Source organism: Lagenorhynchus albirostris, chromosome 18, assembly GCF_949774975.1.
Source record: "Lagenorhynchus albirostris chromosome 18, mLagAlb1.1, whole genome shotgun sequence".
Classification (NCBI taxonomy): Eukaryota; Metazoa; Chordata; class Mammalia; order Artiodactyla; family Delphinidae; genus Lagenorhynchus; species Lagenorhynchus albirostris.
Genome location: NC_083112.1, coordinates 11,622,781 through 11,648,289, shown reverse-complemented (window position 1 = coordinate 11,648,289; position 25,509 = coordinate 11,622,781).

Here is a 25,509-nt window from a genome sequence, read left to right as displayed (position 1 = left end):
TTATGGCCGAGGACTGTTTGGAAGTGCTTTGTCCCTAAGAATTATAGAGAATATAATACATGTCCACACAGCTAAATCCAAAGAATCACTATGTCTCTCATAGGAAAGGAAACCGATAAGCCCTGAGCAGCCACTTTCAACATCTACTCATGCCTGTATTAGCCACGTGATCCTTGCAGTAGCCCTGTGGGAGACGCAGCTTCCATGCACCAATTGTAAAGAAGAGGGAGCTGAGGGTCAGAGAGGTTTCTTCCTTACCAGAGTCACACAGCTAACAAGCGGCAAAGCTGGAGCTTGCCCAACGTCTCCACTCCACCTGGGATCCTAAGCTTTGGGACGGCCTCCCTGACTCCCCCCAGGAAGAGGAAATGACAGTCCACACAGCGCCGTTTAAGACAGCCATCTTCAAACTGCACTATAGGTCCCAACCTGACCCTCTACACCCAGTCTTTCCTTCTTGTACCTGCACGTGGATCATTCCAAGGAAATCAATTTCTAACTCCTCAACTTCCATGAGTTCTCTCCTAAAAATTAACTGGCCTGAGAACAAGTCTTTGCTTTTGCCCTTTGCCGTCTCCACTGCCACAACATTCCCTCTTCTATTTTATAAAAAATAAATAAATAAAATAAGCAAACAACCACCACCAAACCTTACTATGCTGTATTTTCCCAGGTGTAAAAACCTCCAGGGCACCAAACAGAGAAACAATTCAAGACATATAAATCCCCTTCTATCCCATTAATACATATGTCCAGTAAAATTTTTATAATTTTTTTATAATTATTTTTCAAAATTTGTAAAATCTTTATCTTGTGGTCAATTGTTTATTAATAATTATAATAATACCTCAATTCAGAAGAAAAAGTTTAAACTTATAAAATTTAAAATATACATACACACATATATATTTATCACAGAAATATGTGAAAGAGTTATCATAAAATACAAACGCAAAAATATAATTAAACTGGATGGTTCTTAATGAGAAGTAGAATGGAAGTACAATGTTAAATAGAAGCATTTGTATTTAAAAATGGATGTTCGGGGGTATTAAATCATTCAACTGGACACATTTAAGAGAGTTAATAAGAGTTATATTTTGAATTGTCAAATTGTACAATATGCCAGAAGTTACATTCTTTGCAATTACTTAGCAATTACTTATGATGGAAAACTTATGATGAAAAACTCAGAGGTCAACTGCACAATATGGGTGGGGTTACAAAGTTTTTCCAAATTATTTTAGAAGGTATGTAAGCCAAAAAATTCATGGATCACTGCGTTAGTATATTCTCATTCTCTGAAAACCAATCCTCTGTTAAAAAAAAATATCTGACCGTCTGTTATAACCATACCCACCTTACCCGTAGCTACTCTGCAACCAGTGAGTGTAGAGACAGGGAAGCTGGGAGACCACACGGAAAATCCCCACCTACAGGCAAAAAAGAGCACGCAGGCTGTGGGACCCCCATCACGGTGCGTTGTTCTCTTCCCAGGTGGCTTTGGAGCCTAATCCCTTTGAGGCCAGGGATGCAATCATTGTGTTGGTGCTTTCTTACCATTGTCAGGACTAGGTCCACTCCAGAAAGCACCGGCACAAACAATGCCTCACAGGTGTACAACCAAGGATTCCCAGTACTATTTGCAAAGACCTTTGAAGGACCCAATACCCTCTGAATGCAGAGCGCTCTCTTTGTTATTCTACTCCATTAGGCGTGTTTTCTTTTGTTTTTGACAAGCACCGGGCTTTAACTTCTGGGATATTGAATTTCACTGGCTTCTGTCTCCTCCTTCCCCAAGGCTACTGAAAATGCGTTGCTATGGTCAACTGCTCGCCCCACCTCCATTCTTCTCCTGGTCACGGTGAATTTGGATCTGCAAAAGCCTTGCATCAGCTTCAATTATTTTTTAATATAATATTGGTCTTGGCACCCGGGCTTGTCAGAAACACTCCCCTCTGCTTTCCCTGAATGAACTCGTTGCTCCTAATTACAGACCTCTCTTCTGTTGCTTTTTCAGCCTGAGTTCAATCTGGTGTGAACATCTTTTCCTTGGCCTTTTGGGTTCATGTTCTGGGCGATATTCATAATGATCGCATGCGTTGTCATTTCTTCTTAGCAAATTCTGACAATACCCTGGAAATACTTGTTTTGGTAAACTTACTGAGGCCAGCTCTTCATTAGTCTAGATTAGAACAGCGCTCCCAGGTGGCTGGTCACCTGAGGTTTCCCCAGAGAACTTGAGCTTTCCCCTGGACCTGGGTTAGGCGCTGATTGTTTTTGGTGTGGGAGGTGACTTGAATTATTAAATTGGGGCATTTTGATAAGATCACAAGCCTGGGTTTGGATCTTGGCCACGCCACACATCAACTGCATGATTTGGGGCCTCTCTGTACCTCAACTTTCCTATTTGGAAAATGGGAATAATAATTCTTACTTCATGTGGATGAACCAAAATAATGCTTATAATAATAAAATAATAATGGTGCTAAATGGTGCTAAAATAATAATGGTGCCTGCTATCTAGTAAGTACCCAACATATGGTGGCTGTCCTAAAAAAGTGTGTCCAACAGAACAGTCAAGACTTAAAAGGTTCCTATTCCATTTAGTGAAAAATAGTAATGTAACTCTTTTCTCAACCAGATGCTGTGTGTTAATATTTTACTAATATTTTTGTTATATTGAAAATTCTTGGCTGAAGTCTTTAATATCCTTTTTTCTCTGGTGCATAATGAATTTTGTGGAACCCCAAAATTAAAGTAGCATTTGCTTTCTTCTAACTGTTCTAAGCAAAATCGTTTGTCTTTTCTCTGAAACTTGAGTCTCTGTTTCAAAGGTTAGATTCTGTGGGTTCCCCCTGGGTTCCGGAGTCCCCAGACTTTAGAAATCACAGGATGCACTGGTCAGCATGTGCATATTCAGTTTTCAGAAAGCATCTGAAAAAGCTCAGCGTCAGAGATTGATGGTTCTCAGCTTTCAGCTTTGGTTTCTCTCAGCCCGAGGACCATTTGGATGTGGGCCTAAGAACATAGTCACACAATGTCAGAGTATTAGTATTAAGTAGGCGATGCCCCTCTTCCTGCCTCTCAGCCTCATTTAGAAAAACACGAGAAAATAAATCTAATCTCCTCACGGTTCCCTTGCACTGCACCACAGCAGGAATATTATATGATTTCAAGTTACTTATTAGAAATATTCCTATGGGTATCATGTTGAGGATTACTTTTCCAAGGTTATTATAGTGCCTGTATCATTAGGAAAATGAGGTGTAATTCTACCTGCTATCTCGTGCTGAAGGCGTCTTCTACCTTTGGACAAAAACCAACTTCCAAGTCAAGGAGTGGGACATTTATCTTGTTTCACGCTCACTTTCCATCACATTCTGGATGACAAGCTGAAGGTGGGAAACAAATCACTTGCTCAAACATTTGCTTCTAATAATAGAGTAGAGGCTTATCTCTTCTTTCAAAGGAGATGATGTGACACCCAGAGGGAGTTGAACATTAGAAAAGGCCAGCACCCAGAATGGAATTGTTAAAGTTTTGCACTTGTACTCATATCTGAGCAGAAAACAAGAAAAAATTCCTGTGGAACTAATTCAAGGCAACACAGTGTCCGTACTGATGATAAGAGGACCGTAGTCACAGAGACGCTTTATGGAACACAATCTAGAGAATGGAATTCCTTAGTGACCTTGCGTAAGTCACTTCACTTCTCTATCAAAATATCCTTCCTTGTGTACCTGCTGTATGTGTGTATGTATCAATTATCTGCACTTTGGTTTACCTGAGGCAAATCTTTCGAATTCATTGACAGCACTTAGCATTTAATTACTTTCCAAGTTGACAGCTCCCCTGTTCTGCAAGAAACACTAACATTTTAATTCCTTATTTTACTGACATGTTGATCCTTTCTAGTTTTCACTTGTTTTTTTCTGCAGCATCCATCCCTGCTGGGGAGCCCCCTGCAACATAAATCACACTGCCATTTTTGCTCCAGGGACGTTTGAAAGGGCAGTATGGCTTCTCCTAAAACACTTCAGGGCTGGCAAGAAAGCCCTGCCCGCGTCTCCCCACCCCTCAACCAGGTTTTACTGAGGTATAAACAAGAGAAGAGATAGGAAAGGAAATCTCTTTCTAGCTCCTTCTAAGTCAGTCTTCAAAGCAAGATTCCTTGCTTTGCTAGAAGTGAACATCCACAAAATTTTCAAGCATTGGATTTGATGAAAAGCACAAACCCACTTCCAATCCAAATACCAGTGAGTTTTGAATCGCCTTCTCTGGGTGCAAAAAATTGAGGGTGGACTTCGTTTGCATCCACACATTTTTGTCCTTTGAATTCAAAAGCTCTACTTGCTCTATGCAAACGTGGCTGATGCTGACCTGTCCAAAAATGATAAATCACTTCTTGAAAAGCTTTTGGAGAACCTGAAGAGATCAACAAATTTTTTCGACTCCCATGACTAAGCCTCCTCAGCTAAAATGAAGTAAGAATATTGTGCAATTATTTAAGAGGAAATTCTGGACCTTTGGGACAGCCAGTCATATAATTTGGGCAAAAGTGGATGTAGGGCCCTGACATTTGCAGATAATTGTGCAACCCTCAGCTGTGTGAGCCAGCCCTAAGAGAGCGCCCACCTTCCATTCGCCCCTTTTCTCCCACCCGGCTACACTTTCTGCCTCTTGATTAGTAATAAAGTGAATAAATCAAACAGACCTAGCTTGGCTCTCGTGAGCTATGCTAAGAGAAACAAATATGAAAACTGTAAAATACCAAAGTAAAGGTGTCCTCCCGAACCTCATTTCTCATTAAAAAAACAACAACAAAATAAAGAGACTCGTTCAGCAAACATGAGCTTCCAAACTAAGGCTCACTCCAGATGTTATTAAATATAAATATTTATAAGACCCATAAAGATCCTGGCTAAGCTCAATTGTGCCTTAATGCGGCAAATGTTTCAGATTCGGCTCTTTCACCGTTTGAAGCCTTTAGAAGGCAGGATACAGTAGAAGACGCATTACTGCTGGTGAGAGTAGGGGAGGTTCTCTTTTATGTTTTATGACCAGTTTTTCATTGAGGGGTATTGCTTTTCTCAGAAATCACTTCTCGAGGCCTGTCTTTTCCAAGAAGCCAGAAGAAAGTACATTTGCTGCAGCCCTGACTTCAAGGGCACTGTGTAAGGCACACACATGGTGAAACGTGCATCCTCCATGTGAACGGATGGAGGAAAGCCAGGTTCCCTGTGTTCTTTCCCCATTTGATGAACCATCTAGCAAGAGCCTAAAAGCCTCATTGTAATCATCCATTAAATGGGTGTGTGACCATTATAATACATAAAGCACATTTAGCTCATGTTTTAAAAATTTTGATTTGGTTAACAAGGGTGTGCTTTTCCACCCTTGTGTAGCAAACTCTTAGCTACACTATGTAAACAACTCCTTTGGTAACTTTTACAGGCATAAGCAAAAAAACTGTGGACATACAAGCTCTAATTTTATGATGAAACAGTTCAAACTACATGATCATTTGGACTCTAGGTTTAGAGTTTGGTCCTCCAAATTCTTGAACAGGGCTCGAGGTATGAAATCATTATTATTTTCAACCCACTTGTTTCATGGTAAGAAAAATCTGCCCACATGTCTTGTCTACCTACAAACTATGCAACGCCTTGCTTTCTAAAATCCCTTTGGTTAAATGCATCACATTAACACTTAACTTCCTGGTGCATGAACTGTAAAAAGATTTATTACTTAACAGAATGATTCATCTGTGTATGCAAATGAAAAGAGCCTTGGGTTTCCCCGTTAGGATAGGTCCTAATCTGTGAAATAATTGCTGCTTCTTTGGGAAAGTCCTGATGTTCTTTTAGAGCCAACTAACTGGCAGTGGCCTGTTCTGGACCCCATCTCTGCACTCCTGCATTTGGGGGTTCTTCCTGTTGCTGAGAGCTCAGGAATGGAGGCCGTGGCTCTTCTCCAGCCCCTGGCTTTGATGGTTTCTCCGCAAGTTCTCTAGGCATGTCCACGCTAGCCCCATCTGACTCCCCACCCCTAATCTCACTGTTCAGTCCTTTTTGGCTACTGAACCTGACAATTAATGCTGACCCTGGGAACACTGAGCTCCTCAGTGGAGGCCTTCATCTGCTGTACGCATCTGGCAAGCGTTCCGTGCTGCTTACCTGGATTCCCTGATTAATGTAGATGTAAAGATTTTATCAAGGCTCCTAGTGGCCGGACTTCCAAGATGTAATCACAAAATCAATCCACATTGACTAACTGGGCATAGACTTACTGAGAAGACATCCACTATGTCAGGCACTTAATTAAGGCACTCTGGCTCCCCTGTCCCGATTGATTCTTTTCTTTCTCTAACAGGTGATGCCGCTCCTCTGGGTCGACACGCCATTCTCTGCTGGAGACCATCCTGCTTTTGGAGCCTTGCAGTTTGTAGGACGACCACCAGGGGGCACCTGCTCATCATCTCATTCCCCAGGGACTGGCCCAGGGACCAGAAAGATCCCTGTCACAGGCCCCCAGCAAGTTGAAGAGGCAGCTAACTAGGCCTGCAGCATCTGCTCTGCTGCAGTTTGTTTGCTGAGCCTCATGGTTTTTCTCTTAGCTTCAGGCATCCCTTGAAGATAATCAGAAACTCCTCCCCTCCCCTCTCTTTTCCTTTCCACTTAGGGCACCATAGTGCATGGTAGAGCCTGCTGCTCTGGCCTGAGCATATGGGAACACCAGCCAGGTTGGCTCGCTTGACATAGATGTTTCCTACTAGAAATTCAAAGACTTCAGAAATGGGGGTTATTAGCTGTGTAAAGCACCTTGTGAAAAGTAGCACAGATCAGAGATGATGAATTTACTGCCACTTGATGCTGAGCTAGGTCTGGGAAGCACTGCCTGGCTTTCATTGGCTGGGCTCATCTGGTGTGATCTTAGCACATTATCATTTAATTCTGCAAACATTTGCCAGGCATTGTGCTGGAGATATATTTGTCATGGTTTAGTGATTACAGACTAGTAAGGGAAGAAAGTCAATGGGCCTATAAAACAGGGTGTTTGGGCAAGAGCTGGGGGTGAAAGGCTTTCAAAATAAGGCACTGTCTGACTCAGTCCTGGAGGATGAGCCACCTGGACAGTCCCCAGGTATCTAGGTAGCTATGGGCCAGAAACATCACTAGCAACTCTGGTGCCTGAGGGCCTGGCTGCAGAGGGGCAATTCTATTCCCCTGGAGTGACCAGGAGCAGGCAGGCTCCAGAGAAGGTCAGACCTTCATTCAGTAATTCAACACTGACCGAGCACCTACTACATGCCAGGCAACAAAACGAGTCACAATAAACCAGGCTGGGGAGGCATTCCTGACCACACAGGGAGGCTTCTCCCCTGGTGGTACCCACGTTGGACACCAAGATCTTGACACCGACAGCTGAGCAGAACCCACCTGGTCCTCGCTGTGAGAGACAAGCATCCTTGGAAGACTTCTTTAACTCAGATTCTTATTAAGCTGCCAAGAAGATTTGCTTGAAACAACTGACCCACACTTTGGAAAGAGAAGATAGTACACTGCTCACTACCGTTTTTCCATGTCCTCACCCCTCCTCACAAAGGAGCCTCAGCCAGTGTGATCAAAATGACTCTGTCTCCAGCAGAGATGTTTTTCCTCCTGCCCTTGCTCGACTCTCCTATTCATCCTCTCTGGGTCCAGGCCATTTGCCGTCCTGGGGGACTGTCTCTGTTGGGCTGGCATCTTTGACATGGGTCCCAGCTACTGTCACCAGACTGAGTCTCATCTGTGAACATGGTGGTCTAAGAAATAGACAATTTAAAATTTTTTCTATAACTTTATTTCTATTTTAATTTCGACCTGATGGTCAGAAACATATTTTCCATTTATTCTGGGTTTCCTCTCCCCATTTTCCCCAGGGTGGTATTAAAGCTCCATGAATTTGACTAATGTTGAGGGAGATTGGAGGGAATTTGGTCCTTGAGTCATCTGTCAATGAAGGTCCCATCTGTGGTGTCTACTGAGCCTGTCCACATAGCATCTCAGGTTCAAGGCTGCCTTTGCCAAGCAGAGACATAGCAGTGAGTTCCCTTTGCTGCTCCCATGGGCCCCAGCCTGGCCTGCAAACCCTTTCCAGGGTCTCAGCTTCTAGGACTGACTCTGTCCAGGAAAATGGTCAGGGCAGCCACCCCAGGACTCCACTCCAAGTCCTGTGGAGCATTTTTTAAAGACACTAGCGGGGGAATACACTTTCCACCCTTGAGGTTTTTTCCTTAAAGGAATTCCTTGTACCTTCAGGTTAGCTTTGGAGGCGCAAAAGATATCCTTAATGGGTTTAGGCTTTGGGAAACCGTGAAGGAGGTAGCTCTTCCTTCTGCCTTCTACAATTTTTTTTTTAAAAGAAAGTGTTTATTTTCATCAACCTTATTTCCATTTTTTGTTTAAGAGTCTGGGGAAGAACAGAGGAACCATGGTGGTTCCTCCCCATTCGGTGGCCTGAGCAGCGGGAGTGCAGACCCATCTTCAGCGGCCGGCTGAGCGCTCTAGGCCTCGCTAGCGAACCACTGAGCAGGCACAGAGGGCACCTCGCCTGCGCATCTGCCTGTGACCTCGGATCGAGTAGCAGTAAGGTGGGGAGCTGGAGTAGTCCATTCACCCTGACGTGCCTCCTCGGCCACAGCCCTTCCAGCAGTGACCTGCCCTGCCTGCCTGGTCTCTTTAGGAGCTCTGCAGAAGTAGAGATCAGGCATCACCTCCATGGGTGTTGACATGGGATGGTGCTTAACTTCCCCAGCCAGTATCCACCACATCAGACGTGCCGAGGCGCTCCCTTGTTGCATGGATGGCAATGTCCACATGGCACAAAGGTGAGGCTGTGTTATGTGGGGCGATGGGGCTGGTTAACGTAAGAGCCTCTGGGAGAGGCTGGTGGGCAGCCTAGGATCAGGAACCAGCAGAAGTCTTGGCTCCCGGAAAGCTGCCCAGATCAGATCAGATACCAGCACAGCTCACTCGCTAGTCGGTCTTCCTGGAAGATGTGACACTGACATCAGCCAGGTTTGCAATGGCAACAATGGCACAAGCTGCCAGCAGAAGCTACTCCCAGGTTCTCTTCAGATTTATGATGTAGAAGCCATCACTTCTTTTGTAGATGTACCGTTCCATTTACAAGTCAAGGTAGGGGACTTCCCTGGTGGCACAGTGGTTAAGGATCCGCCTGCCAATGCAGGGGACATGGGTTCAATCCCTGGTGCCCCAGGAAGATCCCACATGCCTTGGAGCTGCTAAGCCCGTGCGCCACAACTACTGAGCCTGCGTGCCACAACTATTGAAGCCCGTGCGCCTAGAACCTGTGCTCCGCAACAAGAGAAGCCACCGCAATGGGAAGCCCGTGCACCGCAACGAAGAGTAGCCCTCGCTTGCCACAACTAGAGAAAGCTCGTGCGCAACAACAAAGACCCAACGCAGCCAAAAATAAATAAATACAAACATACATACTAAGAAGTCAAGGTGGGTGCCACTTTAGTGCATTCCTGCTGTGAGAAATTTGAGGACATCTTTCTCCTTCATTTGCAGGACATCAAGGGCTCCTGACATGGTGAAAGTTTCCCTTAAGTTACCATGGGAACCCAGCACAATGCTGTATGGCTTCCTCTCTGGGTAGCAAGGCAAGGTGCTGTCTACATTTTTGCAGTTGTGTCATCCACCCACCCCCACCCCAGGCCATGCGGAATGTGGGGAGACAAGGGAAGGAGTAGGATTACCAGGAGAGAGATTTTTAAAATCAGTTAATATCTCAAAAATGTTATTCAACCACATTGAAGTTTTTATCCCTAAATGAAGTTCCAAGTTCACTTTAAGCACAGTCTTTCACCTTCCGTTTTCATCTGCTGCCTCAGTGTGGCTCCATTATATGCTCTGCAAAAAGTTTGCTTCCAGATTGACTTCTGCTCCCCCAACCCCATGCCTCTCTCTCTAATGCGAAATCTCAGCCCTTCTCTGAGGCAGCAAAGAGGTGGATATGATGTAGCTTGTTGGAAAAACCATAGAAGTCTGTGCTCAGCTGATCCCCCATGAGCCCCAACTCAGCCACACATCTCTGGTTCAATCTCCACATACCTTCTAGGCTGCCGCCACTTGGGAACATCACTGGGTAACCATTTCACACCTCCCGTGAAGGGGATTTACTAGGCTCCAGGACACCAAAGATGAAAGGCATAGAGGGGCCTGCCCTCAAGGAGCTTCCAGTACAGGAGAAAAGGACACAGAACATGTGTTTCAACGTAAGAAAAGGAGCTCAGTTTTGAACATGCACTGTTTGAGTTGATTGGCAGAAATGTCTGGGGCTGTGGCTGCAGCCAGTAAGAGACAGGTGATAATTCAACACCAATATGGGTCAAGACCACCACTAGTAAGAAGAACTAACATATCTAACGCTCTTTATGTCCCAGCCCGTGATGCCCTAATATCTTCACATGCATTATCTCTTTGAATGAGGCTGCAGTTATTATTATTACTCCTAATCAAAAGTGAGAAAACCTTACGAAGTTTCAAGAACTTCTCCAGGGCCTCAGAGCTGATAGGCAGGAAGGCTAGGGGTCAAGGTCAGGCTGAAGGGCTCTGAGTCCGTGCTCCTAACGAGGGTGCCACACGGCTTGACCACGTGACCGTTTTGTTCCTTATGTGTCCCCTCTATTCTGTTGTGAACAGTTGGGGGAACAGGTGCCATCCCTTTTCTCTTGGAACATCTCAGAGCACGGTGCACACATGGCCTCTTGTCAGTGTCATTAACTGGCTGACTGCCTAACCCCCCAGCTTCACCATGCAGCCGTGAAATTTTACCTTAGAACTTCAATTTAATTCCACAAAATGTTTTTGAATATCTAAAGAAGGTAGGCGTGAGAGTGGGATTCAAAGATAAACAAGACGTGATCTCTTGCCTTGGGATAGTTCTGATCCGTCTGTGGGGAGGAGGGAGAGAGGAATAGAGAAACAAGCAAACCCAGCTCCGTGCCACAGTGCAGGGAGTGAGAATCTTCTGGGTTCCAGGCAAGGTTGCAAAGCCACCAAGACCCATGGGGAGCCTCTGTTAGGCTTGGTACAGGGCTGACTTCTGCACTGAGCACGGCAGGAAGAGTGCCTGGGACCCATGATACATTCCAGGGCCCTGAAACTATTCTTACTTTTCTTTTAAAATCAGAAAAAGAAAAAAAAAGGTAATAATAATGAACCCAGCTTGGATTATAGTTGTCTTATACCAACAAAGGCATAAATAATATTATGTATTTACTTATTTTTATAGAGGTAGGAGCCCAGGAAAGCAAAAGTGCCTGGGACCCACGAAAGTCCTAACATGGTTCTGCTACGATGGCCAAATCCTAGCCATTCTATGCACACTGGATTTTATAAGCTACAGAGAATTGTGCTCGGCTTTTAAGTGAATACTCTGAAACTTGTGACAATGTTTTATCAAAGATCTCAAACAGGGATTCAACATCTCAATGTTGAGGAAAATGATTTTAGAACCGTGAAACTTGGCCTTTATAAAACCAGGGAAAGAAGACCTAAATACAGCATCCCTTTCATAGACCCCAAATAGCATCACTTTGGGTCCCGATTCCTGGAATTAGTAAGAATCAGTTGCTAAGAAAGGGGCCTGATCTCTCTTCCTGCCTAATGAGTATGCAAAACATGAAGAGCAAAAGCCACGCTCTGAAAATAAGTAAGTAATCCGAGCACGCTGCTGGAGACTCAGGAAGGGACCACGCCATCTCACCTGCTGAAATCTCACTGTGTGTCGGTGGGGGCCGTAGGCACGCCCCCAGCCCACCAGAGCTGTCAGTTGGGGAGACAGACTCTTGTTACCAGCCAGGGCCTCCATGAGAAGGCTTGGGGGTCTCAGAGGAGGTGCGAAAGCTGGAGCCTAGAGCTCTCCAGAGGGATGGAGAGTGGGATGTAAGCCTCACCAGGCCGCTGGTCCCAGAGGTGGTAGGAGGACAGTGCAGTCAGGGGAACCCAGAGACCTAGGGCCCAGCCCGGAGAGCTGCCTGCTCCCCCAACCCTCAAGGAATGGCCCTGGGTTTTGGGGGGTTTTTTGATAAATTTATTTATTTATTTATTTTTGGCTGCACTGAGTCTTCATTGCTGCGTGCAGGCTTTCTCTAGTTGCGGTGAGCGGGGGCTACTCTTCACTGCAGTGCGTGTTCTTCTCATTGTGGTGGCTTCTCTTGTTGCAGAGCCTGGGCTCTAGGCGCACGGGCTTCAGTTGCTGTGGTTTGTGGGCTCTAGAGCGCAGGTTCAGTAGTTGTGGCGCACGGGCTCAGTTGCTCTGCGGCATGTGGGATCTTCCCAGACCAGAGCTCGAACCCGTGTCCCCTGCATTGGCAGGCGGATTCTTAACCATTGCGCCACCAGAGAAGCCCCTGGCCCTGGGTTTTAAGCTTCTTTCAAAGCCACAACAAGGACTTGGAATGAGGGTGAGGGCAGTTTAGACAATACCATGAGGGTTAAGATCAGATGATGACTCATGCTTGCAAATGCTGACGGAGTCTACCTCCTACCTGAAGGACAAAGTGACATTTCTCGCCCTTTCCCCCAAATAAATCTTCCCCAGGCAGCATTCTCTGAAGACCTCAAGGCCTGTCAAGAACTTGGCCCTGAGCTCATTGAAACCAACAGTAATTGCCAAATTTTGCAGATGTTTGCACTGACTGCTTTATGTTTTGCAATATTCCAGAGCTGTTCCCAAGTGACGCTCATCCATTCACCAAGTTAATGCTTAATAAGAATGATCTACAAAGAGTGACAGCTCCAAAAGTTAGGGAGAGGGAAGACCGCCTCCAATGAGCATGGATGAGCAAAATAAATAAATAAATATGCTCAGTTCCCAATAGATTGAGGTGCAGAAGAGGGAACTTGTGCAGCAATTCCTAGGGAAAGAAAAAAAAAAAGAAAGAAAAAAAAAGAAAGGACAACAATGTTTATTTATGGACACGGGCATGTTTCTTTTTCTCAGAAGTGACATGAGACCCCCAACTGGGCTTGGGAACGCTCCCACTGAACTCAGGCTGAGTTGAGATGAGTGTACATATGAGCTATACTTGAAATGTACATAGATGAGCCATACTTGAAACGTACATAGATAGGCTATACTCATCTATGGACTGTACAGGTGAGCTCTTATAGAAATACGCATTGATTCTATAGCCAAGGAGGGGTTAGTTCTCAGGGCAAGGAAAGTTTGGTTAACTCTGAAGGAAGCACAATGATTCCAAAGCTACAGAAATGGAATAACCATTCCTACTTTTTAACATGCCTTTGTCTATATCATCTTATTTAATGTTTGCAAAAATCCTGTGGGCACCAGATTTAGTTTCTCTACGAAAAGAGAGAGAGGTTAAAGGATTTTCTTGACAGTCAACAATTTAGTGGCATATCTAGGATTAAAAGACAGGTCTTTATTCCTTCCCAGCATTTGTATGAGGTATAAAATGCTAAATCTCCTTTATAGCTATAATATATTGCATGTTTTACATGTAGTGTATCTAATCCTCACCTCGATCCTGCAGAAGTGGTATTATTATCTTCATTTAAATATGGCAAAATTAAGGCTCAGGGAGAGAGATCACACAACAGACCTGAGGTCACAACTATTTCAACAAATATTAGGTTTTGTTTTGTGCCAAGCCAGGGACTTCTCAGCTACCAACCAGAGCAAGCACAATTCAGAATAGCAACAACAACAAAAATGACCAAAAGGTCTCAGACAAAACAAGATGAATTTTTAAAAATGTATTTAAGGACAAAATAATCGTCTGATGCACCGTGGTTTTTTCATGCTAACAGGCTGAATTCCATGTAGGAATGGGAGCAATGCCATAATTGCATGGAAGGATTGCAGATGTACACAGGCTCGTTTTATTAATTAAGCAGGCCTGGATGCTAATTCAGTTGCTATGCACCAGAGCTCCTGGGAAATGCACGCAGAGGCAGAACCTTTAAGGAGATTTATAGATAATGCAGGTGGGAATTTTTGAAGAGAAGGAATGTGATTGCACAACCATGTTAGCACAGAATCCAGCTACTTAAAAGTCGTGTCCATGGGCTGTGCTATCCCCAGCCACATGCCAGCTGGAGGACTCGGGGAGGGATACAGGGAGTAATTATAATAGAGAGAAATTTTTCTTTAACTCAGGATCTACCCTCTTTGCAGGAACCCCAGCCTGCCTGTCCTCCCCCCTCCCCACCTCGCTAATCATCAGGCCCCCGGGGCTCCAGCAGACTTCCTACCTCAGTTCGCACCAGCTTCCTGCTGCCCCAGTTCTCCCACCCCAAATCGAGTCTCTGAACCTGCAAAGCTGCTGATGCTGCTGAGGCCTGACATCACCCTGCAGCTGGTGGCTGCCCTGGTTGACCCTCAGCTGCCCTGTTCCAGAAACTGGCCTCAGGGGCAATCTTGTCTTTGACACGTGGCCTCGTCTGTTCCAGGGGTCACAGAAGACTGCGCCCAGAGCTCACCACGTCTTATGGAGATTTTAATGAAACAGCTCTTCTATTTATTTGTGTTGCTGCCTCTAAGGCCTGGGGCCATGACACCAGTCCCTGAGAGGGGAGTCCGGGGCACAACCGGGACATCACGCTTTCTGTCCAGTTGCTCAGCTCCTGACACTGACCTGCCATTCTTGCGTCAATCCTATATCCTTCCCTCTGGTTTTCTCAGGCGCATCTGAATCCTGGGGTGAGTACCGTCTACCGTCTACTGTGCACCCTGCAGCACTGGCTAAACGTAAACACGTTTTCCCTGAGCGTTGGCAGCTCCACCAGAAGGAGAACAAAGGTCAGTGCAGTCATTCAGAATCTGATTAACATCAAGCCGCAGAAACACACCCCTGGATTAGATGCTTTCCCAAGCCACCCCTGCCCCTTGGACAGAGGAGCTATTCTAGCTGGTGTAGAAGAAGCAGCTTTGCTTAGCTCACCCAGTGGGATGTGTTTAGTACCCACATTTCAAGTTGGGTTTTCCTATTGTTATTTTTTAATTACGTGTATTTTAAGAATGATGCTATCGTTTGGATTTTTAAAAAATGAATAGGAAAAAAAACAGTTTTATTACACTGCAATAAAAGGAAAATGTTGCTTTTAAAAAAATCAGGTTTATGGAGGTATAATTTACATACAATAAAATTTATTCTTTAGTGTACAGTTGGATAACAAATATATACAGTGTAATCACCACAATCAAGTTTCCACTCCTTCTCCCCCAAAAAGCTTCCTGTGTCCCCTTGCAGTGAACTCTTCCCCCTCTTCACCTCCAGCACCACCACCCCAATCACTGATCTGTTTTTTGTCCTTATAGTTTTACCTTTTCTAGAATGTCATACAAATGGACTCATATACTGTATATAGTCTTTTGTGCCTGTTTTATTCCATCTAGCACAATGCCTTTCAGATTCATCCATGCTCCTGCAGGTACCAGCTGTTCATTCCTTTTTACTGCTGAGTAGTATTCCCTTATATGGATGCACTGCAGTTTGTATATCCATTCCCCAGTAGATGAATATTTAGGCTGTTTCCAGTTCTTAGCTATTGAGAATCAAGCTGCTATGAATATTTGTTTACAGGTCTTTGTGAAATCATATGTTTTCACTTACTTAGGGTAAATACCTAAGAGTGGGATTGCCAGGCATTGTCAAGCACATGTAGAAACATTTTTGAATGAGAGGGGAGTTTAAGAATGTTGTTGGGCATTTCATGGAGTAAAATATCAAGGTGATGAATTTTAAGGCGAGTCAGTTCAGCTCTGGGCTCCATCCCACCTTCCAAATTCTTGAGATCAGTTGATTTACTGCCTTATCGGTCTAGACACAAAGGATGGGACAGATAACTTCCATTATCTGGTGGTTCCACCACTTATCAATGGGCAAGTACTTAAACTCACTATGCTTTTCTTTCCTCTGCTATAAAATGAGCATCAGCCTACATAGAGAAGCTGGGAGCATTTTAAAAAGTATACATGTAAGAGTGTAGGGAAATACCTGGTGCATAGCAGGTACTCAATAAACAATGACTATTTAAAGTCTGGGGGAAATCAGAACTAGAAGTTAAACTGAAAGAGATTATAGCAGAGATCATTTGTCTTCCTAGAAAGCTCTATTTTGAATCAAATATGCTCACCAGATGACACGACAAATACATTTATTCATTTAACCCATATTCATGGAGTACCTGTTGAGTGCCAGCTGAGAGAAACAGGCCCAGTCCCTGTTCTTATGGAGCTTACAGTCTAGGAGAGGCAGGCAGAATGAAAGGTGTGTGTTACATGTGAGTACAAACTCTAATGAGCTCAACGAAAGAAAAGGACAGGGGCTGAGTGTGCAAGTGCCAGCCCTGCCTTGCATTGGGATAGCCCTTAAGGTAGCTTCTAATTCCGCTCAGTTACTGACCTTGCATAAGAGGAAACGGAGACCAGCCCCTCCTGATCTCCTTCATGCCTTCCCTCCTTCAGTCATTAATCATCAGCAAACATTTGCCTAACGCCCTTTAGAATCAGGTACCCAGGACATACACAGACAGGAATCAGACATTACTTCTCCTGCCAGGGAGTTTACAATCTCGTAGGGGATGAGACGGGGATGAATATACAGCGACAGCTCCACTTCCTGCTGGAATTGTTCTGACGAAAAGGATCATGAAACTTTGATGAATGCACGAGAGAGGCAGCTAAGCACCATTTCTGCTGGCCTAGATTTATCAATGGGATGATGCCACACACAGACTAACAGCACCAACATGCTGTTTTGGCTGAATGGGACCCACATACATGGAGGGCATTCTCCTTGGGATCCCTATGGAGAGGCTAAAGCCCCTGGAGGAGGAGGCCGTGGAGCAACACAAGACCCATGATCAGTCCCCTCCCTGAAGCCAGATGGTGTTTGCCAGAGACTTTCAGAAGAAACTGTGAACAAGCAGCAGTGCTGCTGTGCAGATATGTAATATGTCTTGGAAAATAACAACTGTTTCAGAAAATTGGAAAGGTACTAACGTGCTGAGAAGCCAATCCCAATGTGCAGGAGCCAGGATCTCTGTGGGAGTCACAGGGCCTGACAGACCTGCCCTTCTCTTGGGTCTCAGCCAGGTCCAGCCAAAGGCAGTGATTGGACAAACAGTAGAGTTCATATCCCCCGTGTGTCCAACTCTGGTCCTTAGGATTTCAGCTGTGCCTATGAATGCCTTCTAAGCGGCAGGCACGATGCTCAGTCCTATGGGATATCCAAGATGTAGATATGAATCCTGTGGTTTTCAGGATTGTCCTGGGTTAGCCTAACTAATCAGTCGGAAGGCCCTAAAAGAAGACTCAAAACTCCCCTGGACCTGGACAACAGCTTCCACTTGTGCCTGTCCTGCTTCTGATTTCCCTTCCTAAAGGCCTCTGTATGAGCTTAGGCAGCCAATTCCTCATGATAAATCTCTAAAGGGTGTGTGTGTGTGTGTGTGTGTGTGTGTGTGTGTGTGTGTGTGTGTGTGTGTGTGTGTGTGTGTGTGTGTGTGTGTGTGTGTGTGTGTGTGTGTGTGTGTGTGTGTGTGCGCGCGCGTGCGTGCACGCGCATCCTACTGTTTCTGCTTGCCTGGTTGAACCCCAGGGTTATTATTGCAGAGTCTGCTAGCTGTCCCATGTGTCTATTCTTTTCTCTCTTTATACTAGAATTCCTGCTTTTTAGCTAGGCTCATAGCCAGCCAGAGGTTCAAAATTCAAAAGGTAAGTATTGACCCAAGAGAAATAAGAACATATAGCCATAGAAGGATTTCTATGCTAATATTTGTAGCAGCTTTTTTCACAGTAGCTAAGAACTAGAAACAACCCAATTGTCCATCAGGTAGAGACAGATATATGGACCAGGTACCTCTGTATATGCAGTATTACTCAGCAATAAAAAGGAAGAACTACTATTCACAAAACAACATGGATGAATCTCAAAATCATTCAAAAGCTAAGTGAAAGAAGCCAGTCACAAAAGGCCACATATTTACAAATCATATATCTGATAAGAAATTTGTATCCAGAATATTTATATAATTCTTACAACTCAAAAATAGACATGTAACCTAGTGAAAAAGTGGACAAATAACTCTAATAGACATTTCTCTAAAGAAGATATGCAAATACCAATAAACATGTAAAAAGATGACCAACATTAGTCATTAGGAAATGCAAATGAAAACCACGAGATACTATTTCATATACACTAGGGTGGCTAAAAGAAAAAAGACAGACAATAACAAGTGTTGACAAGGATGTTGAGACACTGAGAATGGAACTTCTGGGAACTGAGTACCTTCCCCAAGGCAGAAAGAAGTGGGGTTACCAACAGAAATAGGGAATACTCAGAGGTAGGAATACTTTATACTCCAGAAGAGGAGGGACTCTGAAGGAAAAGTCCTCAGACAGCTGCTTCAGGTGCTGTCAAGAGGTCAATGAGGATCCAGACCAGTAAACAAGGGCATGAACCAACCAAGTCATCAGTGTCCCCCAAGAGAGCCCCACTGGCTGCACCACACTACCATGACTTGCAGAGTTGCGGAGTCACAGGAGAAGGAAGAAGAGCTCGAAGAAGTAATGGGATTGAGTGCAGCTCTTTAGGAAGACCTGAATGTATTTCTGGGAACAAACAGCCTCCCCAGAGTGAGTGCAATGGGAAGAGGCCAAGAGAATGGGGTGGGCTGGATAAGGAGTAGGGCTGGGGGTCTCTTCCAAACTACAACCCTTCCTCCTCTTTCTCTGGTAAGAGTTAATAACAGACATCTTTGCTCAGAATATTAGGAGGTTTTGTTTCTCAGGCTTAAAAGCCCTTTGGTGTGATAATAATAATTATCTGATTTATTAGAGGTATAACTCATTGGATATAAGCATGTAATGGTCTTATTCTTCCTAGTAACTCCCCCTTGATAAGGTCCATGTTGAATCCTCCTTTCTCACTAAGGGCCAGGTCCCTTCCTCACACCATTTGGACCAGATTGCATAAGTTTCCATCATTCTCAGTTACTAAAATAGTTTAACATTGGCATTTAAGATTCAGTCTTTATCATTTAAAATGTCTTCATTTTTGAACTGGGGCTATCACTGCTTTAAGTGGAGGAGGGGATATGATCTGGCTCTGAAACTCCTCCTCTCCAGTGAGAGCTGGCTCCCCTCCCCCATCAGAGCAGGAGGGAGGCAGAGTCTCTCCTGGTGTTTGTCATAGGGATGTGCCCCTGGCCTCACATAGCTCAGTCTGGTCCTGTTTGAGCTGCAGGCAGCCTCACCTAAGGTGGTTACCTCCAGGTAGGCAGTGCAGGGGTTCTTCCTGGAGAACTGTTCAGTTTCACCTCCATCTCTGAGAATCATTCAGCCTCATCAGCAATACCTGCTCCCCACCCATTCTCCAGATGGGGTGTCCCATTGACCTTGAAATGCCCCTGGCTCTTGTGCCTCCAATAACCTCTGTGCTCCTCCATAGCATGGAAACCACTGGGCTCCTCTTCCACAACCTATGACGGCCATGAACTTCATTTTGTAATCCAGGTTGGGCTTCCAAAGAAGCAGCGTTGCCAGATAAAATATAGGATGCCTGGGTAAATTTGAAAATTTCATAAAAACAATGAACCGTTTTTTAGCATAAGTATGCCCCATGCAATACTGGAGACATACTAAAAAATTATGCATTGTTTACCTGAAATTCAAATTTACCTGGGCATCCTACAGTTTTATTTGCTAAATTTGGCTACTGTACTAAGAAGCAAACTGAGATGGAGAAGGAAGTTTGCGGGGGGGTGGGAGTGGGAGTGGGGTTCTCAGGATCAACACTGTGGGGGAGTGAAGCCAGCAGAACTGGGCAGAGAACAGAGAAAAAAGTTCAGCTGCGAGGCAGTCACAACAAAGACTTCAGCCAACCCTCCAGAGAGCTCTGGAGCTGGGATGATCCTTCAGAATTGCCCCACATGTAGGAGAGGTGGCTGGGGCTTTATTCTCCCAAACTGACAAGTCACTGGCTGTGGGCTGACCTTGGAAGGAGGCATGACTTTGGGCAAGGCTGGGCTCTTCTGCAGGAGAAAATCCATGCCTGGGAGGCTCAGCTGGGAGCTGAGATATGTAAATTTCACCTCCATCAAGTGGAAATCAGGTGCCTTTGGAACTGCACAAAGGGTTACCCTAGATCAAACAGCAACTAGTGGCAGGAGAATTCGAATCCTCATGAGGACAAAGGGCAAGAGCCAGAGTGAAAAGAAACGGCACTGCAGCAGACTGGACTATATTTGTGACAGAAACAATGATTTTGTTTCAGCACAACACCCTAATCAGTCGTATCATGGGAATAAACTGTGCGCGACGACTTTGCTTTATGCTAGTTAAAAACTGTAAGGCTAAAGCTTTGTACGGAGTTTGGGCTCCAGCAGAGTCCTCTCCCTCTAACAGAGGTGCGTGCCGAGCTCACAGTCCAATCTGGAAGCAAGGCTGAAAACCACAGTGGGCTATGCCAGGTACTGCTTCTCTCTGGAAGTGTGGCCCCCACCCCTCTGCCAGCACCAGCCTGTCCCCATCCCGGTGCCTTCACCCTGTCCCCCTTCTGCTCCGTTCTCCTCCCTCCTCCTGTGTCAGCCCCACCACCCACTCACTTCCTTGCTGCTCACTAGCTCCCACGCCCTGGGCAGGACCTGTCCTCTGACACACTGGACATGATTTTGGCTTGGCTTTGGCTAGGGTCTCCGAGGCGGCGCCTCCTCCTCTGGCATCCTGGAATACCCTGCTTCGCTTCCTATACCCCTGCTGGGTCCGCCACTCACGCCCCCGGCCACACCCAGGTCTTGTCATCACCAAGGGGCTCCTCAAAGACACCCCACACTCCCTCCTCCCACTCGCTGGCCGCAAGCCCTGACTTTCCATTCTCTCCCTCCCTTCCTCCCCGGGGCCTGTTCCCTCAGCCTGTGGCCCGGGTCCCTCCCTAGACCACAGCTCATCACTTCAGCCATGGTCTCACCTCAGCCTCCACACCCCTCTTTCTTCCACCCACCCACCTGCCTCCTCCCCTCTCCCGGGCCTGCTGGGGGCTGCGGGAGGAAAGCCCGCCAGATCTCTCGGCAGAGTCAGAGCCCCCATGGTTGGCTGCTCTCTCAAAGCCCCTCAACAGACCTCTTCCTCCTGAGACGTTCCCCCTCACTCCTGCAAAAACCTATCCAATCCCTGCTGCCCGCCACACCTCCACCTCCCAGGCGACCTCGCCTGCTGCTTCAGAGAAAATGTGGAGGCCCTCAAAGGAGACACCTCAGTCTCCTGCCAGGCTCCCTCAAGCTGACCCACACCTCGGCCATCCTTGCCTCTTCCCTCTGGTCTTGGAGGAAGATAGGGCCCTCCCTGTGTGAGATTCCACCTTCCATCTGGACTCCAATCCTCTCTCCTCCACGCCTTTAATCTCCTGCTAATGATTTCCTGTCTCACCAAATCACTTCCTTTCTGCTGGCCCTATCTTTTCTGATGTACAAACATATTCAATAAGACCCTCTATGGCTTTAAAATAAATGATCAATGGACCCTAAACTTCCAAGAAGCGCCGCCAGGTCTCTGTCTTGTTGGCGTTCACATTCCCAAAGAGAATAAGTGACACTTCGAGCGTCCACTTTCACGTCCTCCAACTACAATTCAAGTCTCAGAAACACAACTCCTGCTGCCACCACTTCCCAGCAATGTCTAAATCCTGGCCCATTTTCATCTCCACGTTACTGGTGTCGCTTCAGTTCTTGGTTCCGCTGACTGTTCTCCCTTGAGACTCTTTCTCAGGTCTATTTCTAGAGAAAGGTCTATTAAAATCCTCTCTCAGGACTTCCCTGCTGGCGTGGTGGTTAAGAATCCACTTGCCAATGCAGGGGACACGGGTTCGAGCTCTGTTCTGGGAAGATCCCACATGCCATGGAGCAACTAAGTCCTCAAGCCACAACTACTGAGACCATGTGCCACAACTACTGAAACCCACGTGCCTAGAGCCTGTGCTACACAACAAGAGAAGTCACTGCAATGAGAAGCCTGCACACCGCAACAAAGAGTAGCCCCTGCTCATCACAACTAGAGAAAGCCCGCACACAGCAAAGAAGCCCCAAAATAAATAAATAAATGAATAAATTTATTTTAAAAAATCTTCTGTCAATTATTTAATTGGCTTACTTGTCTTTTTATTTTTGAGTTGTAAGGGTTATTTTTATTTTCTGAACACAAGTTCCTTGTCAGATATACAATTTATAAATACTGTCTCCCATTCTGTGGGCTTTTTATTCTCTTGATTGTATCATTTGCAGCACAAAAATTTTGAGTATTGCTAAGTTATTTATTTATTATTGTCACTTGTGCTTTTGATGTCCTATCTAAGAAACCATTGCCTAATTCAACGTCATGAAGATTTAATTCTGTATTTTCTTTTAAATGTTTTATAGTTTCAGTTGCTTTTACATTTAGGTCCATGATTTTCTTAACTGTACAAGGTAGGGGTCCAACTTCATTCTTTTCCCCATTTGAACTGTCTCAGCACCTTTGTTGAAAATTAATTGACTATAAGTATATGGGTTTATATCTGAACAATTATATTCCATTGATCTTGATTACTCAGTCTTGATTACTTTATCTTTGTAGTGAGTTTTAAAGTTGGGAAGCATGAGTCCTAAAATGTTTTTCTTATTTTTCAAGGTTTTTTTTTTTTTTTTTTTTTTTTTGCGGTACGCGGGCCTCTCACTGTTGTGGCCTCTCCCGTTGCGGAGCACAGGCTCCGGACGCGCAGGCTCAGCGGCCATGGCTCACGGGGCCATGTGGGATCTTCCTGGACCGGGGCACGAACCTGTGTCCCCTGCATCGGCAGGCGGACTCTCAACCACTGCGCCACCAGGGAAGCCCTCAAGGTTTTTTTGACTGTTCTGGGTAGCTTGAATTTTCATATGAATTTTAGGATTAGCTTGTCACTTTCAGCAAAGTAGCTAGCAGGTCCTAGAAGATAATATTGGAAAAAAAACTACATAACCCTGAATATTTTAATGACTTTCTAGATACAACACCAAAGGCATGATCCATGAAATAAATAACTGATAAGCTAGACTTCATTAAAATTAAACATTTCTGGGCTTCCCTGGTGCACAGTGGTTGAGAATCTGCCTGCTAATGCAGGGGACACGGGTTCGAGCCCTGGTCTGGGAGGATCCCACATGCCGCGGAGCAACTAGGCCTGTGAACCACAACTACTGAGCCTGTGCATCTGGAGCCTGTGCTCCGCAACAAGAGAGGCCGCGATAGTGAGAGGCCCGCACACCGTGATGAAGAGTGGTCCCCGCTCGCCACAACTAGAGAAAGCCCTCGTACAGAAACGAAGACCCAACACAGCCAAAATAAATAAATAAATAAATAAATTCCTACCCGCAACATCTAAAAAAAAAAATTAAAAAAAAATTAAACACTTCTGATTTGCTAAAAACAAATGTCAAGAGAATGAGAAGACAAGCACAGACTGGGAGAAAATATTTGCAAAAGACACATCTAATAAAGGACTTTTATCCAAAATATCTGAAGAACTCTTAAAACTCAACAATAAAAGAGCAAATAACCAAATTGAAAAATGAGCCACAGACCTAAACAGACACCTCACCAAAGAAGGTATACAGATGGCAAAAAAGCATAGGAAAAGAGGCTTCACTTCCTATTGTCATCAGGAAAATGCAAATTAAAACAATGAGATACTACTATGCATCTGTTAGAATGACCATAATCCAGAACACTGACAACACCAAATGCTGGCAAGGAGGTGGAGCAACAGGAACTCTCATTCATTGCTGGTGTGAATGCAAAATGGTACAGCCACTTTGGAGGACAGTCAGTTTCTTACAAAACTATACATACTCTTACCATATGATCCAGCAACTGTACTCCTTGATATGTACCCACAGGAGTTGAAAACCTGTATCTACACAAAAACCTGCATAAGGATGTTTATAGCAACGTTATTAAGCATGGCCAAAACCTGGAAGAACCAAAGTATCCTTCAGCAGATGAATGAATAAATAAGCTGTCATATATTCAGACAACGCAATATTATTCAGTGTTAAAAAGAAATGAGCTGTCAAGCAATAAAAAGAGTCAGAGGGACCTTAAATGTGTATTACTAAGTGAAAGAAGCCAATCTGAAAAGGCTTCATACTATATGACATTATGGAAAAGGCAAAACTATGCAGACAGTAAAAAAATCAGTGATTGCCAGGGGTTGGAGGAGTAGTGGTGGGAAGGCATGAATAGGTAGAGCACAGAGGATTTTTAGGGCAGTGGAAATACTCTGTATGATATTATAATGGTGGATACATGTCATTATACATTTGTCCGAACCCACAGAATGTACAACACCAAGCCTGCATTATAATGTAAACTGCAGACTGAGTGATTATGATGCGTCAATGTAGGGTCATCAGTTATAACAAAGGTACTGCTCTGGTGAGGAATGTTGACAATGTAAGAGGCTATATATGGCGGGTGGGAAGGGCAGAGAATATATAGAAAATTTCTGTACCTTCACCTCGATTTTGCTGTGAATCTAAAGCTTCTCTAAAAAATAAAGTCTTAAAAAAAAAAAATAAACCATGAGGGATTCAGTAGATATTGCATTGAAACTGTACATCAATTTAGAGAATGTTACCATCTTAATGATGTCAAGCCTTCTAATCCATAAACATGTCCTTCCATTTATTTAAATATTCTTTAATTTTTTCAACAATGTTTTGCAGTTTTCAGTGTATATGTATTGTACCATCTCATTAAATGTATACCTAAGTACGCTATCGTAAGTGAAATTGTTTTCTTAATTTCCATTTTCAGATTGTCCACTGCTGGTGTATAGAAATGCAGCTGGTTTTTGTATATTATTTTTATGATGAAAGAGTGTTGGATTTTGTCAAATGTTTTGTTTATGTCTGTCAAAATGATTATGTGTTTTCTGTTCTTTATTCTATGGTTTATTACATAAATTGATTTTTATATGTTGAGCCAACCTTGCATTCTTAGAATAAATCCCACTTAGTCACAGTGTATAATTAAATATGTTTCTGGATTTGGTTTACTAATACTTTGTTAGGATTTTTGCACCTTTATTCATAAGTAATATTAGTCTGTGTTTTTTTTTTTTCAACTTGTGATATCTTTGGCTGGTTTTGGTACTGGAGTAATTCTGTGGCAGTCTTGCCAAAAATGCATAACTAACTTAATGATGAAGTAACATCAGACATACCTAAATTGAGAATGACTACATAAAACAATTTGCCAGTGCTCTTCAAAAGTGCAAAGGCCATGAAAGATCAAGGAAGCCAGAAAAATGTGGTCCACAGTAAACTGACATAACAACTAAATGCAACGTATAATAGTAGATTGGAAACTGTAACCCAGAAATGACATCAGTGGGACAATTATTGAAATCTGAAGTAGGCCTGTAGATTAGATAATAACATGGAATTGACA